Here is a 13,946-nt window from a genome sequence, read left to right as displayed (position 1 = left end):
AAATTTTTTGACATTTGTTTAGTGAAAATACCCCCTCTAATGTAAAAATGCCAAACGAGGCTAAATACTTGTTGCAGCGCTTAGCAGTGTTTTTTTTTGGTGTTTTTTTCGTTTTTACAGATCAACACAGGCTATCGTTTTTTTTTTTTTCTAATAAAAAAGGCTATGCCTCCAAATGCCTCTGAAAGTTCATGTGTGCATGGACACATACGCTAACGTAGAGGGGCGTTTAGAGGCATTTAAAACATCAGAAGCCCCCTAACAGCAGCTGTAAAAATGTCCCGTGTGTGTGAGCCCTCAGGGTCCATGCACACTGGACTTAAAAAAACACCAGTTCCCTCTGCAGAAAAAGCACTCATATTTCAGCATTTCTTTATCATACATCATGGGACACAGAGTGAGGCTATTATTCTTTACTTACTGGGTTATACTTCATTTCCAGGTGAATGGGCACTGGTAGACCAAAGGTCTTTAGACAGGAAGTGACCCCCTATATAACTCCTCTTTTATACAGGAAGTACTTCAGTTTTTTACCAGTGTCTACAAGGTGGATGGGCACATTTGTTTGAGTTCTCTCAAGATCCAGGCCTTGAAGTTTTAGCATGGTTCTAAAATGAATCAACTGATCGGTTCCATTTGAAACAAGCTTATGTGCTAAGATAGATGGTGCCCCATATGTGTTACAATCTGTCAATCTAGCTAAGGCTGGACGCTTGTGTAGCGGTGACCACAGGGGGGAATTTTGGGCTGACTGCTGGAAAGACTATGCTTTCGTGTTTTCTTTTGTGGATGGCCCGCGCACGTAAATTAGCTGCATGCACACAGGACCGAAACCGCACATGCAGGCGCAGAGCCATCTTATTTAAGCTGAGAGTGGCTGACATGCAGTGCTTCCAGGGGACAGCTTTGGGAGACAGAGCAGGCTCTGAAAACCTTTCGCTTCAGCAGGTCATTCCTCCTTACCTGGGTCACGTGAGTCACCAGTTGTTGGTTGGCAAGCTGAAGAGCTTAGCAGGATTGTTACATAGGTGCTTGGTGAGCCCTATTAAAGGGTCTCCTTTCTGGGGTAAAATACTAATCCCAGGTACTCCCCTTTTTGTGGCAATGTCCTCAAAAAAGAGGAGCGGGGCCAACACTACAGGAAAGGGCACACCTATGTCGTCAGTAGCTCCTGAGGAGCCTAGTGGAAACATTATTGTTGTATTCCCTGAGAGACCAGAGGCTTCGGGGCAATCTGAGCCGCCGAGCCTGTCTGGTATTGTGCCTGCAGTCAATGCTTTATCGCCAGGGATGAATTGTCCTTGGCCCTAGCATAGTTAGAGCACAGGTTTGCTGGCATGATTGTCTCCATCCTGCAGGGTGGCAAGAAGCGTGACAGATCCCCCTCCCCTGAGCCTCCTAATTTGGAGCAGGAATGGGTTGAGGATGGGGAAGAGCTAAATGCCAAGCATTCTGTGGAGGGCCTGGCAGATGAGTCTGCTTCTGAAGAATTGTGGCCAGAAGATGTCCAGTTGGTGTCAGCCTCTCCGTTGCAGAGGCTTTTGATCAATACTCTTACCAAGATGGTTCGTCCTGCTGGGGTTTCTGCTCCCTTGTCCTCTTTGGGGTCCCTGAGGCCTCCTCAGGCAGCACAGGCTTTCCCCTTGCATCCGCTGTTGGAACAGGTGGTGTATGCAGGATTATTAAATCCTTTTATATCCCATGAAGGAAAAGTTTAAGAAATGGAGCATGCCAGCCATAGATGCGGCAGTCACTTCTTAGACAAGACCTTAATTTGTTCAGTGGATAACGTGCAGAGCTGGAAAGACCCTGTTGACAAGAAACTGGAGTTCTTAATAAAAGTTTCCTTTTCTTTGGCCAGTTCAGCTATTCAGCCAGCTGTCGCAGCCATTGGAGTCTGCCAGTCCATAAAGGGGTTGTAAACCCTTGTGTTCACCTTAATGCATCCTATGCATTAAGGTGAAAAAACACCTTGCAGTCACCGGTGCCCCGTTTTACTTACCCGAGACCCGAATCTCCTTGGGTGCAATTCTGTGTTTCTTTCACCGAGCTCTAGTCGGCTCATTGGATGATTGTTAGGAGCGCAGCCATTGGCTCACACTGCTGTCAATCAAATCAATGACATGGTGTGCCGGGGGGGGGGGAAATGAGTCATACACTTGGTGGCTATGGCCACCGAGTGTATCACACGGGAGCGCGCCCGCAAGGTAACCCCCCCCCAGGTGAGAGCTTCCCAGAAGGGTTTAGCTCTTGTGGGGAGGAGCTGCGAGAGCCTCCGTGGGACAATAGAAGAGGACGTTTGGGGCCACGCTGTGCAAAACTAACTGCGCAGTGGAGTATGACATGTTTGTTTTTATAAAAAAAAAAGAACCCATAGTATTCCTTTAAAGGATCAGGTCAGATGGCCTGATAGGCCTAACCAGGAGGATGATCTTGCGGAAAATAGGGCAGATATTCCTTGAGCGCTGTGTTTTGCTGTAGATGCCTTAAAGGATTCTATACAGCAAGTCTCTCGTCTGGCTCTCCTGTCTGTACACATGCGCAGACTTGTGTGACTCAAGAACTGGTCAGCTGAGCTTCCCTGTAAGAAGTTATTGGCAGGGCTCCCCTTCAATGGGGAACGTTTTGTTTGGTGATGATCTGGACAAGTACATCCAAAAGATTTCCAGAGGAAAGAGTTCTTTACTTCCTGTAAAGAGAAGGACCAGGCGTCCCTCGTTTAAAACCTCGGGGACTTCCTCAGGTGTTTCAGCAACAAAGCAGTTCTGCCGCCAGGGACAAGCCGCAGGGCCAGGGCCAGAAAAAAACCCTGGGTCCAGAACTCTTCTAAACCTGGCACCAAGCCCTTCTTTTGAGTGGACGCCCCCACTCTATTTGAAGAACAGTGGTGCATGAAGAGTGGGTCACCTAAACCGTGTACCGCATTTACAAGGAGATTTTAATCTCAGAGGTTTTTAAGATCCAACGTTCCTTTGGATCCTGCTAAACAAAACTTATTGTTTCAAGCACGAGAGCAGTTAGTGCATCAGGGAGTGATCATACAGGTTCCGGTGTCCAAAAGAGGCACAGGGTTTTATTCAAACCCGTTCACGGTTCTAAAACCAAATGGGAACACAAGGCCAATCTTGGACCCAAGATCCCTGAACCAACATCTGTTAATCCAATCCTTCAGGATGGAGTCAGTCCTCTCGGTAGTAGCCTCGCTCCAGATGGGAGACTTCTTAACCATCATCGATATCAAGGACGAGTATTTACATGTACCTATCGTTCAGCCTCCTCAAATGTTCCTGTGATTTTTGCAGTAGAGGAAGGGCTTTTCCAGTTTGTTGCACTTCCCTTTGGGTTTGCCACAGCACCTCAGGCGTTTACAAAGATCCTAGCACCTGTACTGGGTCTGTTAATGGCCTGGGGGGGGGGATCTTGTTTCTCGGTTACTTGGACGCCCCCCTGTTTAGAGATCACTCACAACAGGCCCTGGAACACAGTGCAGTCTGCACAGTGTGGTGTTTAGGAAACCTGGACTGGGTCATAAATACCGAGAAGTCAGCCTTAAAACCAGCTCAGAGTCTCAAGTATCTAGGACTGATCCTGAATACAGTCCAGGCAAAGGTATTTCTGCCACCAGTAAGGATCTGGGCCCTGAAGGATCAGGTGCGTCAGGTAAGGGTCACCAGGCAACCCTCCATTCGGCTCTGTATGAGTCTTCTGGGAAGGATGGTGTCCTCCGAGGCAGTTCCCTATGCTTCATTCCATTCCAAGCCTATACAACAAGACTTCTTGTCGGCTTGGAACAGGAGAGCACAAGCCCTGGATTACTCCATGTCCTTATCTCCCTGAGCACGCTTAAGCCTAAGATGGTAGTTGCAGGATCGGAACCTGCAAAAGGGAAGATCCTTCCTCCCAGTGTCTTGGAGTATACTGACCACAGACTCCAATCTCTCAGGCTGGGGAAGGAACCTAGAGGGGCTCACAGCTCAGGGGAGATGGTCAAGGGCAGTGCAGAGCCTGCCCATCAACATGCTGGAGTTACTGGTGGTTCATATGGCCCTATGGTCCTGGACTGTGGCGTTTCAGAACTTCACAATCAGGGTTCAGTCCGACAATGCCACTGCCGTAACCTATATTAACCACTGGGGTGGTACCAGGAGCCGTTCAACTCAGGAGGAGGTGAACCACATATCAACCTGGGCAGAGGGACATGGGGCAGTTCTATCGGCGGTCCACATCCCGGGAGTAGTGAACTGTCAAGCCACCAGCAGATCTGCCCGGGGGAATGGTCCTTATACCGAATGTGTTTTGGGAAATCTGGGATGGCCAGAGGTCAATCTATTGGCATCCAGGTTCAACAACAAGCTACAGCAGTTTGTGTCCTGAACAAGGGATCCCCTGGCAATTGGAGCAGATGCTCTAGTAGTTCCATGGATCCCTGGTTTATGCTTACCCCCCCCCCCCCCCCATGATCCCTCTCCTTCCACATTTGTTGAGCAGGATTCGGAGAGGGGGTTGCAGTCATCCTGATGGCACCAGCCTGGCCCAGAATGCCCTGGTTCCCAGAGATCGTGAGATTGGCAATAGACAGGCCATGGGCGTTTCTGCGCTGCTTTGATCTACTGTCTCAAAGGCCTATAATCCACCCCAATTTACAGTCTATCGAAGCCAGGGTGTTAAAGGATCATGGTATCCTGGGATCGGTGGTGTCTACCCTAGTGAATGCCTGTAAAACGGTGTGAAGCCAGAAAATGGCATCTTCGGAAATACGTGATTGGGAGAATTCTCTCCTTTTTTCTACTGTCAGTATTCTTCCAAAGACCCTTATCCACCCATTCACCGATCCAAACCTTTTATGCAGGGGGTAACTCGTTTGCCCCCCCCCCTGATTAGATCACCTATGTGCCATTGGGACTTAAACCTGGTACTGTCTGTGTTACTGAAACAACTGTTGAAGCCTATGAAGGAAATACCGTTAGTCTTACTGTCATGCAAGCTAGCCTTCCTGATGCTCATCACCTCGGCTAGAAGGGTGTCTGAGTTGGTGGCCCTTTCGTGCAGGGAACCATACTTGGTCCTTCACCACGACAGGGTCATGTTACGACCTGTTCCATCCTTTTTACAAAAGTGGTGTCAGCCTTTCGTTTAAATCAGGACATTGTTTTGCCTTCTTTTCTTCTCTCAGCCTTGTTTGGCGGAAGAGAAACGACTGCAATCCTTGCAAGCAGTCAATTTGTCTAGATCTGCTGAGATCCAAGGATCAGACTTCCCTTGCCAATTGGGTCCCCCAGTTGGTGATTTAGGCCTATGGTCTGAAACATAGGGCTCCTCCCTTTTAGGGTGAGTGTTCATTCTACCAGGGGTGTAGGAACCTCCTGTGCTTTTCACCATCAGGTATCTGTGGCTCATATTTGTAAGGCTGCTGCTTGGTCTTCAGTGCACACGTTCACAAAATGTTATCAAGTGGATGTTCGAGCAGCCAAGGATTTGGCTTTTGGCCGCAGTGTACTGTGGGTTGCCATATAGGTCTGATGGCTATTGTTTTGGCAGGGTGTCTCCCTCCCCTCAAGGTATTGCTCTGGGAAATCCCAGTAAGTAAGGTATAATAGCCTCACTCTGTGTACCTTGATGCATGATAAAGAAAATAGGATTTTTTCATCATACTTACCTGTAAAATCCTTTATTTTGAGGTACTTCCTGTATGGGAAGGATTATATAGGGGGTCACTTCCTGTCTAAAGACCTTTTGGTCTACCAGTGTCCATTTACCAGGAGATGAAGTATAACCCAGTAAGTAAGGAATTATAGCATGAACCCTGTGTCCCGTGATGTATTTAAAGAAAAGGATTTTACTGGTAAATATGACAAAAAATACAATTTTTTTGTATGTGCTTTTAGGCTTATTTGGGCACGTTTAGCATTTTTTTTTTTTTTTCTTCCAGAAAACTCCCCTCAAAAATGCAAACCAGAGTTTTTTTTTTTTTTTTCTGCCTCTCAATGCTGAGCTTAAAATATGGGTATAAGCCGGGATGGGGGTGTGGCTGGAATGAAGCAACGTTAGTGAGGGTGTGATGTGAGTGCCCAGGCTCTCAGCTGCTACCTCCTCCCACTCCCTGTGATTTGGAAAATGTATGCCGACTGTGTGGCCTGAGTGGACACCCTCCGTGCTGGCTGATCTTCCTGGCTGATCTCTTGTCTCTCGCGCTATATTGCTTCCAGACCCCGGGAGTGACTGCAGGCGACTACTACTATCCATCCCGTCGGAGGGAGCCGAGAGCACCCGAGTGAGGTCCCGCGGCTGGCTCGGGCTATCGCGAGATCTTGAGCAGCCAGCCGAAGGAGTCCGAGGATACACAGGGACAAGCGGGAAGGGGCTCGTCGTCTCTCCCCGCGGACCCAGGCTGACGTTCAGCGATTGTGGAGGATCCGGTTTGAGCCACGAAGGAGGCACGATATTATCATTGATACCGGCTGGGACCAGCGGAGCGCATCGCCTAAAGCATCAGCTCGGGCAGCGGTAACCTGGTGGGGAGAGAGGAAGGGGAGAGGTGAAGGTTGGGGACTATGGTCTCAGTTAAACTTTGGAAGGTATAGAATACATTAGCATCTCCTGCTTGGTGAGACGTGTGCCTTCCCCCCTTCCCCCCCTAGTGGATAGTTGGATGGAGTTTTTGCAAAGGATATTGTATTGCATACTATATATATATATATATATATATATATATATATATATATATATATATATATATATATATTTTTTTTTTTTCCCCGTTTTGACCAAACTTCCGCAATAACTGTAGAGGGGGCTAGGTAAAGAACTGTGCAAAGTAAATTAATGAGGTAGTGGTTGCGACACTCCCCCCTCCTCTCTGGTGGACTACTGGGCTCCTTTTTTTATTTGAAGCAGTTGTGTCTTCTTGTACTGTGGGAGCTTCCTATATTACTACAATCACTTTTTTACCCCATTGATAAAAAGGAAGGGAGGAAAACTTTTTTTTTTTTTTTTTTTGTGCTGACACTGATCATGCTTAGTAAAAGAGCTATGGAGGATGCCTCATATGGGGAGGGGAACCAAAAAACACGCGCAGCCAAGGAAAAAATAAACCAGGCCTCAGTGGCAGCAAAACTTGAGCGTTTTGCCCATGCGACTTCTCCCGGCAGGAAAGGACATCACCACCCAGCAGGGCAAACAAAGTCGCAAGGGACAACTGGCGACAGGAGAAGCGCTGGGTATTCGGCGTTAAACTCTGCTACTCCATCTTTGGGAGGGGGGGCGAGTGGTCTACCTCTGGGAGAGAGTGCGATGATCTATGGCTCCACGGGCCCCCCAGAGCCCCCTGTGTTGGGAGCTGGCGGACCTACGCTGCGAGAGATACTGCAGGCGGTCAATGAGTGCAAGGGCCTCATTTTTGGTCTTGATGATCAACTGAGTACCATCATTTTTTTTTATTTATTTATTTTTTATTATGATTGATAGAACAGCTCACATCACTAATCGGTATTTGGACAATAACACGGTACAACTAGTTAAGTGTGAAATAGGTTTGCAGATCATAGAGATCTAGAATGAAATGTGAGACAAATGTAAGGAATTTCAAAGAATATAATGTTTTGTAGGGCAAGCTATAAACACTTTTTGAGTGATAGGGGGTTTTTTACCTCTAGGTCGGGTTTTTTTTAATTTATTTATTTATTTATTTATTTATTTATTTATTTTCTCAATGACTGGCAGAATAGCTTACGCCACTAATTGGTATTTGGACAATAACACGGCACAATTAGTCAAGTGTGAAATAGGTTTACAGAACACAGAGACTTAGAATGAAATGGGAGATGAATGTAAGGTGAATTTTAAAGAATATAATGTTCTGTAGGGTAAGTTATAAGCACTTTTTGAGTGATAGGGGTGATTTACCTTTAGGTTGGAGGGATGGTTTTGATGTGGGGGTGTTATTTCCCCCCCCCCCCCCCCCCCTTCTTCTTTTTTTTTTTTTTTTTGTTGAACTAATTGGTATTTACTATGAGGTATGAGTGGGGAGATGTGGATAACAGCACGGCACAGTTAGTTAAGTGTCAAATTTGTTTATAGAATATAGAGACCTAAGTATGAAATGTGAGACAAATATAGGGAGAATTCCAATGTATACATTGTTGTGTAGGGCATGATATAAGTATTTTTTCTTTGAGTGGTAGGGATGTTTCACTTTTGGATTGGGTGGATGATTTTGGTGTGGGGAGGGGGGGGGGGGGTTGCTTTTTATTTTATTTTTTTTATTATTTATTTATTTATTTATTTTTATTTATTTTTTTTGTGTTTTTCCTCTCTTCTCCTCTCCCCCTTTTGGGGTTGGGGGAGGAGGGGGGGGACCAACTGGGGCTACAATGGGCCCATGATGTTCAGTGCTGTTCCTAGATTGGGAGGTTGGTTCATCTAGGGAGGGGGGGGCGGCCAGGTTGGGCACTCCTGGATGGGTGTGAGTAGGTAGCCACAATAGAGACCCCAAGGGGATGCTCTGATGGGTGGGTGAGGGGGAGGGGTGGGTGGGCGGGAGGGGGATGGGTGGGTCTTCGAACACGCGCTGTATGTACTGGGGGAATGGTGGACGTGGGGTGGGGGGTGTCTTGGGGAGGGGGGACTGCCCTCTTCCCCTCGCCCTTTATTATTTTTGATCTTATAAATATTGACGCCAATGAGTAGAGTGAGTATTATCTCATGGAACGTGAGAGGCCTGGGAGATCCAAACAAGAGAGCGGCGGTTATGCTAGAAACAGAGGGAAGGGGACCTGGTCTGCTTTTTCTACAGGAGACGCATCTAACCCCAAATACAGCTTGGCAGTTAAACAATCGGAAGTCTCAGGCATACTACCATTCCTTCCACTCCTCCTACTCTAGGGGAGTGAGTGTCTTAGTAAGGAGGGGTACGGATTTTTGTAAGGAGTCCTCAATCGACGAGGAGGGTAGGTTTGTCTTTCTGTACTGTTTGATTGGTAGGCAACATTATATTTTAGCTAATATTTATATACCTCCTCCTTTCAAGCTGGAGGTTATATATAAATTATTTGCGTTCAGCCTGGATAAATTGGGTATCCCGTGGGTAATACTAGGGGACTTTAATGAAACACTGGATAGTAGTCTGGATAGAATCCCTTGCCCGGATGGGAATAAAATAGGTCGACTGCAGGGGTTCTTATTAGAAATAGGACTGAGTGATCTTTGGCGAATGTGACACCCCCAGGAGAGACAGTATTCCTGCCTCTCTAACACTCATCATACCCTATCAAGAATAGATATGGTCCTTGGGAACAAGGAGGCATCGGGGCTAGTACAGGATATAGAGTACGGTGTAAGGGGGATTTCAGATCATTCCCCCCTGTCTACTACTCTGAGCGCAGGAGATAGAATGGGCCCTGGGGAGTGGAGGGTAAATCCAGGTTGGCTGGAACTCATTGGAAGATCTAGTCACCTAATGGATAGGATTGGGGAATTTCTCCAAAACAATAGGGGCTCAGCGACATCTGGAATAGTTTGGGACTCCTTAAAGGCCTATATTAGAGGTATATTAATACAGCAAATTGCGACAATTAAGAGGGAAACTCGAGATCAGGAGAGCTTAATAAGAAACGTTATTCCCCAGGCGGAGCGAGCGTATATAGAGGATCCATCGCTAGATGGGCAGAAGGCATGGCAGGAAAGCCAACAGGTATATAAAATGGCTTGAAGAAGGCGGAGAATAGACGTATATTCCAACGCCAACATTATTTTGGCAAGGGGGAGAGGGTGGGTCGTGCCCTCTCCCTTTTGGTTCAAATTAATAGCTCTTCGACAGCGATACAAACGATCAAGATGCCGAATGGTGACCTTGTCTCCAATCCCTCTGTGATCATGAAGGTACTCAGCGACTATTATAAAAACGTATATAAATCCACTATACAGGGCTATTCTGTTGATTTTTTTACATCAAACCGCAATCCCAACTCTATCAGAACATGATAAAATGAGTCTTGAATTGCCACTCACGCTAGAAGAATTAAAAAACGCAGTGGTTGAAATGCCCAACCATAAATCCCCAGGCCCTGACGGGCTACCAATAGAAATTTATAAACGTTATGGCGAAGTGCTGTTGCCGGAACTCCTGGCAACGCTAAACCAGGCATTGGAGGTGGGTGAACTTCCCACTTCCATGCTGGAGGCAAATATCACTTTAATACTTAAGGAGGGGAAGGATCATCAGGAAGTTTCGTCATATCGGCCAATATCTTTGTTATGCTCCGATGTAAAAATACTAGCCAAGGCCCTAGCGACTCGCTTAAACAACTGTATCCATAAACTGATACACCCAGACCAGTCTGGGTTTATCCCGGGCAGGTCAACCAGCACCAACATAAGGAGAGTTTTTCTTAATATACAAATACCTAGGGACAACGATGGACCTGGAGCTATATTAGCTCTAGACGCCACTAAGGCCTTTGATAGCCTGGAATGGGGCTACCTATGGGGAGTGTTGGAGCGCTTTGGTTTTGGCCCTTTATTTATTCAATGGGTAAAGCTGCTGTATAATAGACCTAGGGCAAAAGTTAAAATGGGAACTGTATTTTCTGAAGCGTTCCAGCTGGAGAGGGGGACGAGACAAGGATGTCCGTTGTCCCCCCCCTCCTGTTTGTACTGGCTATGGAACCCCTGGCTGTCCTGACGAGATCGCGTCCGGACATCCAGGGATTCCGACGTGGATGGGGGGAAGATAAAATCGCTTTGTTTGCAGACGATGTTCTGTTCTTTATCGGGGATATGAACTCTACCTTGAATAATGTGGTGCAGATGATGGGGGAGTTTGGGGCAACAGTCGGGTCTGGTAATCAATTGGAATAAATCAGCACTCCTGCCGTTGACCAGACCTGGGGATTTATCTCCACCTACAATTATGTGTCTAGAGGTGGTGTCTAAGCTGAAGTACCTGGGTGTCTGGATCACTGGAGAAGTAAATCAGTATGTCAAGGAGAATCTGGTACCACTGTTGACAAAATTGAAACAGAAGGTTAACAAATGGTGTTGTCTCCCTCTCTCCGCGGCGGGGCGCTGCAACTTAATTAAAATGATCTGGCAGCCACAAATTTTATATATCTTGCACAACTCTCCAATTTGGATCAACCAAAAGTGGTTCAAGAAATTGAAATCGCTATTTCGCGATCTAGTTTGGAAGAAGGGGCAAGCTTGGATTAGGCTACAGACGTTGCAGCTCCCGGTCAAGAGGGGAGGAATGGCGATACCACATTTGAGATCATATTTTTTGTCAGCTCAACTCCAGCATTTAGCTGGGGCTGGGCTTCAAAGTGGAGGGTGCCCAAATCATAAATTGATGACTGATAATGCACCGCATAAATCATTGGTTGAAGTTCTGGAAGCTGACTCATTTGCTCATAGGTGCCCTACTAATGCACTAGTGAGGAAGGTGTGGCGGACAGTAAAGCAACTTATGGGTTATGTGGGAGTGACCGATTATACCCCTTTATGGTACAATAGAAATCTGTCTGAATTAAGCAGCATAGATAGATCCTTGAAATGGGAGAGGCAGGGGATTAGTAGGCTAGTGCAATTATATGAAGGGAATCTTATGAAATCCTTTGAAGACCTTAGGCAAGAATTTAGTATCTCCAACAAGACGTTTTATAAATATCTGCAATTGAGGCATGGAATTCTAGCACAGTATGGGTCACTAGTTATTGAAAGGACCGAAACTTCCTTGTTCCAGGGCCTTATTGATCGAAGGCAGGTAAAGGGCCAGATTTCTAGGCTTTACATAAAACTTAGGGATAAAACCTTGAAGGGGGAGGGACCCGATAAGAGCAGGCGTGGATGGGTAGGGGATATAGGGCCGATAACCCAGAAGCAATGGGACGAGACACTTGAACAGGGAAGTTTGGTTTCTATATCTCCATCACAGCGAATGTCTCACTTGTTTCTTATACATAGAGCATATTATACCCCCCATAAGATGTGGAAAATGGGTAGGAAACCCAGGGATGATTGCCCCAGATGTGGGGCACCAGGTGACCTTCTTCATATGGTGTGGAAATGCCCAAAATTGTACAGGTATTGGATAGAAATTGTACAGAGAATAAACAGGACTTTTAAGACTACTTTGAAACCAGAAGCCAAGGTTTGCTTATTGGGGATTCTAGAGGAGGGTAGAGTTTATTCCCTAACATGGACGTCTATACTAAGGTGCCTGTACCAGGCTAGGCGGTTAATAGCAATAAATTGGCAAGCTAAAAACCCCCCTGTATTGGAAGCATGGGCAAATGCAATTAATTCCACAATTTGGTGTGAACGAGCGATGTTCATAAAGCAAAATAATTTAAAGAAATTTAGGGCATTATGGAACCCCTGGCTGAGTGATATGGGTTACCCCTTGAGTGGGGTTGCCGAAGGATAGACTCAGAATCTGCTAGTTTGGTTTGTGGATGTGGGGGGGGGCTTTCCACCTTTGCACCCCCTTTGGATTTTTCTGTGGTGCTAACTCCTCTACCTTTTTTTGATCTTCATGGCGACCATGATCTCCCAACCAGCCAACCATGATCGAGGTGGCTGGAGCAAACAGCGCGTGTTCAAAGTGGGGGGAGGGGGGCTGGGGGATAGCTATGTAGGAAAGCCTGTGGTAATTTGAGTGTTGTATATGGCTTTGTTTTTATTATATATGTATGAGATGATGGTTTTTCTGATTTGTGAAAGCCACTGTAAATCTGTGTTTTAAAAAACGTAATAAAGAGAAATTGGTTAAAAAAAATAAAAATAAAATAAAAATATGGGTATAAGCTATCATGCCAGCACTATATCTTATCTAATGAACCCAGGATAACATTGAGCTGCTTCTACAGGCACAACACAAAATTTCTGTAGAAGCAGACTTTTTTTTAATTCACTGTGCATTGGCCCTTAGTGGTATATTCATCAGATTAATTAAGAGACGTTCATTCTTGGAGTTTACATACACTTTAAAAAAAAATTTGTTAAACTGACAAAAATTGAAAAAGCAGTATGGAAAATATTTCTTGAACAAGTTAAATATTGACTTGACTTTTGAATGTAACCTTGTCACCTGTTTTTTTGCGCCAGGTATTGTATTCAAGTAGCAGGTCTGTTTACCAGGTCCCAATTACCAGCACCCACCCTGTGGACATGCTTTGAATATTTCCTTTGGGGACGTCTTGTCCCCCACCACTAAATGAAAGTAGAGGTACCTTTTGGGGGTGGGAGGAGCATTTGTACCTAATTTGTGTAACACCAATAGGAGGAACATTTATTTGCATACAAAATTTGCTGCATTTTTGTCCTACTTGCCATCAAAACATGGTGACAAGCTAAAACATTTTTCCAATAGTTTAGTAACATGGCCCTACACTAAAGCTGGCTATACATGTAAAGATTTCTCTTGTTAAAAATGAAATCCGAACATCCATGCTAAGCAGTGTAGTTGGACAAATTTCCCATTGCCGACTATTGTGTTCTGATGGACACAGCAGCTGATTGTCCGCAGTCACTGTTCAGCCAGTATAATTCAGCCTGACTCCTTTTCCTAATCAATATACAGCTGTCAAAATACCCAGCTCTGTCTGCAGGAAAAACATAAGCTTCTAGTCTTCAGTAAACTGTTTTAAATTGGCATGCAAATATATATTTGACATACAATATTTTTTCTTTTGTGGAAATAACGTGTGGGCGAATTTCTGCCAGGCACAGGCTGTGTCACATCCTGCCAGCCTGTGTCTTAGAATAAGAGGAAGGTGAAGCCACCATTAATCTACATGTAATATCCCACACCCATTGTGTTTAGCTGGCTAGTGGGCATGGAGGGGGAGGGAGGGAGTAGGCTGTCATTTACATACGATTTATATACGCTCACATGTGTGACTATAGTCACACGGGCTGCTCAGATTTGATAGGGAGGAAATGCTCAGCATAGA

The 13,946-nt window shown here is 45.7% G+C and overlaps 1 protein-coding gene across 1 annotated transcript in view; it reads left to right on the top strand.

Annotated features, from left to right (window-relative positions):
• Nucleotides 1–13,946, top strand: part of ARMC9 (armadillo repeat containing 9) — a gene marked incomplete in the record, with an annotated part of 177,786 nt that overhangs the window by 106,046 nt on the left and 57,794 nt on the right.

Source organism: Lithobates pipiens, unplaced genomic scaffold (genome assembly GCF_037356315.1).
Source record: "Lithobates pipiens isolate NorthernLeopardFrog02 unplaced genomic scaffold, aLitPip1_a1.2 Scaffold_18, whole genome shotgun sequence".
NCBI lineage: Eukaryota > Metazoa > Chordata > Amphibia > Anura > Ranidae > Lithobates > Lithobates pipiens.
The sequence above is the reverse complement of the archived record's forward strand: the minus strand, read 5'-3'. Positions and strand labels throughout refer to the sequence as shown.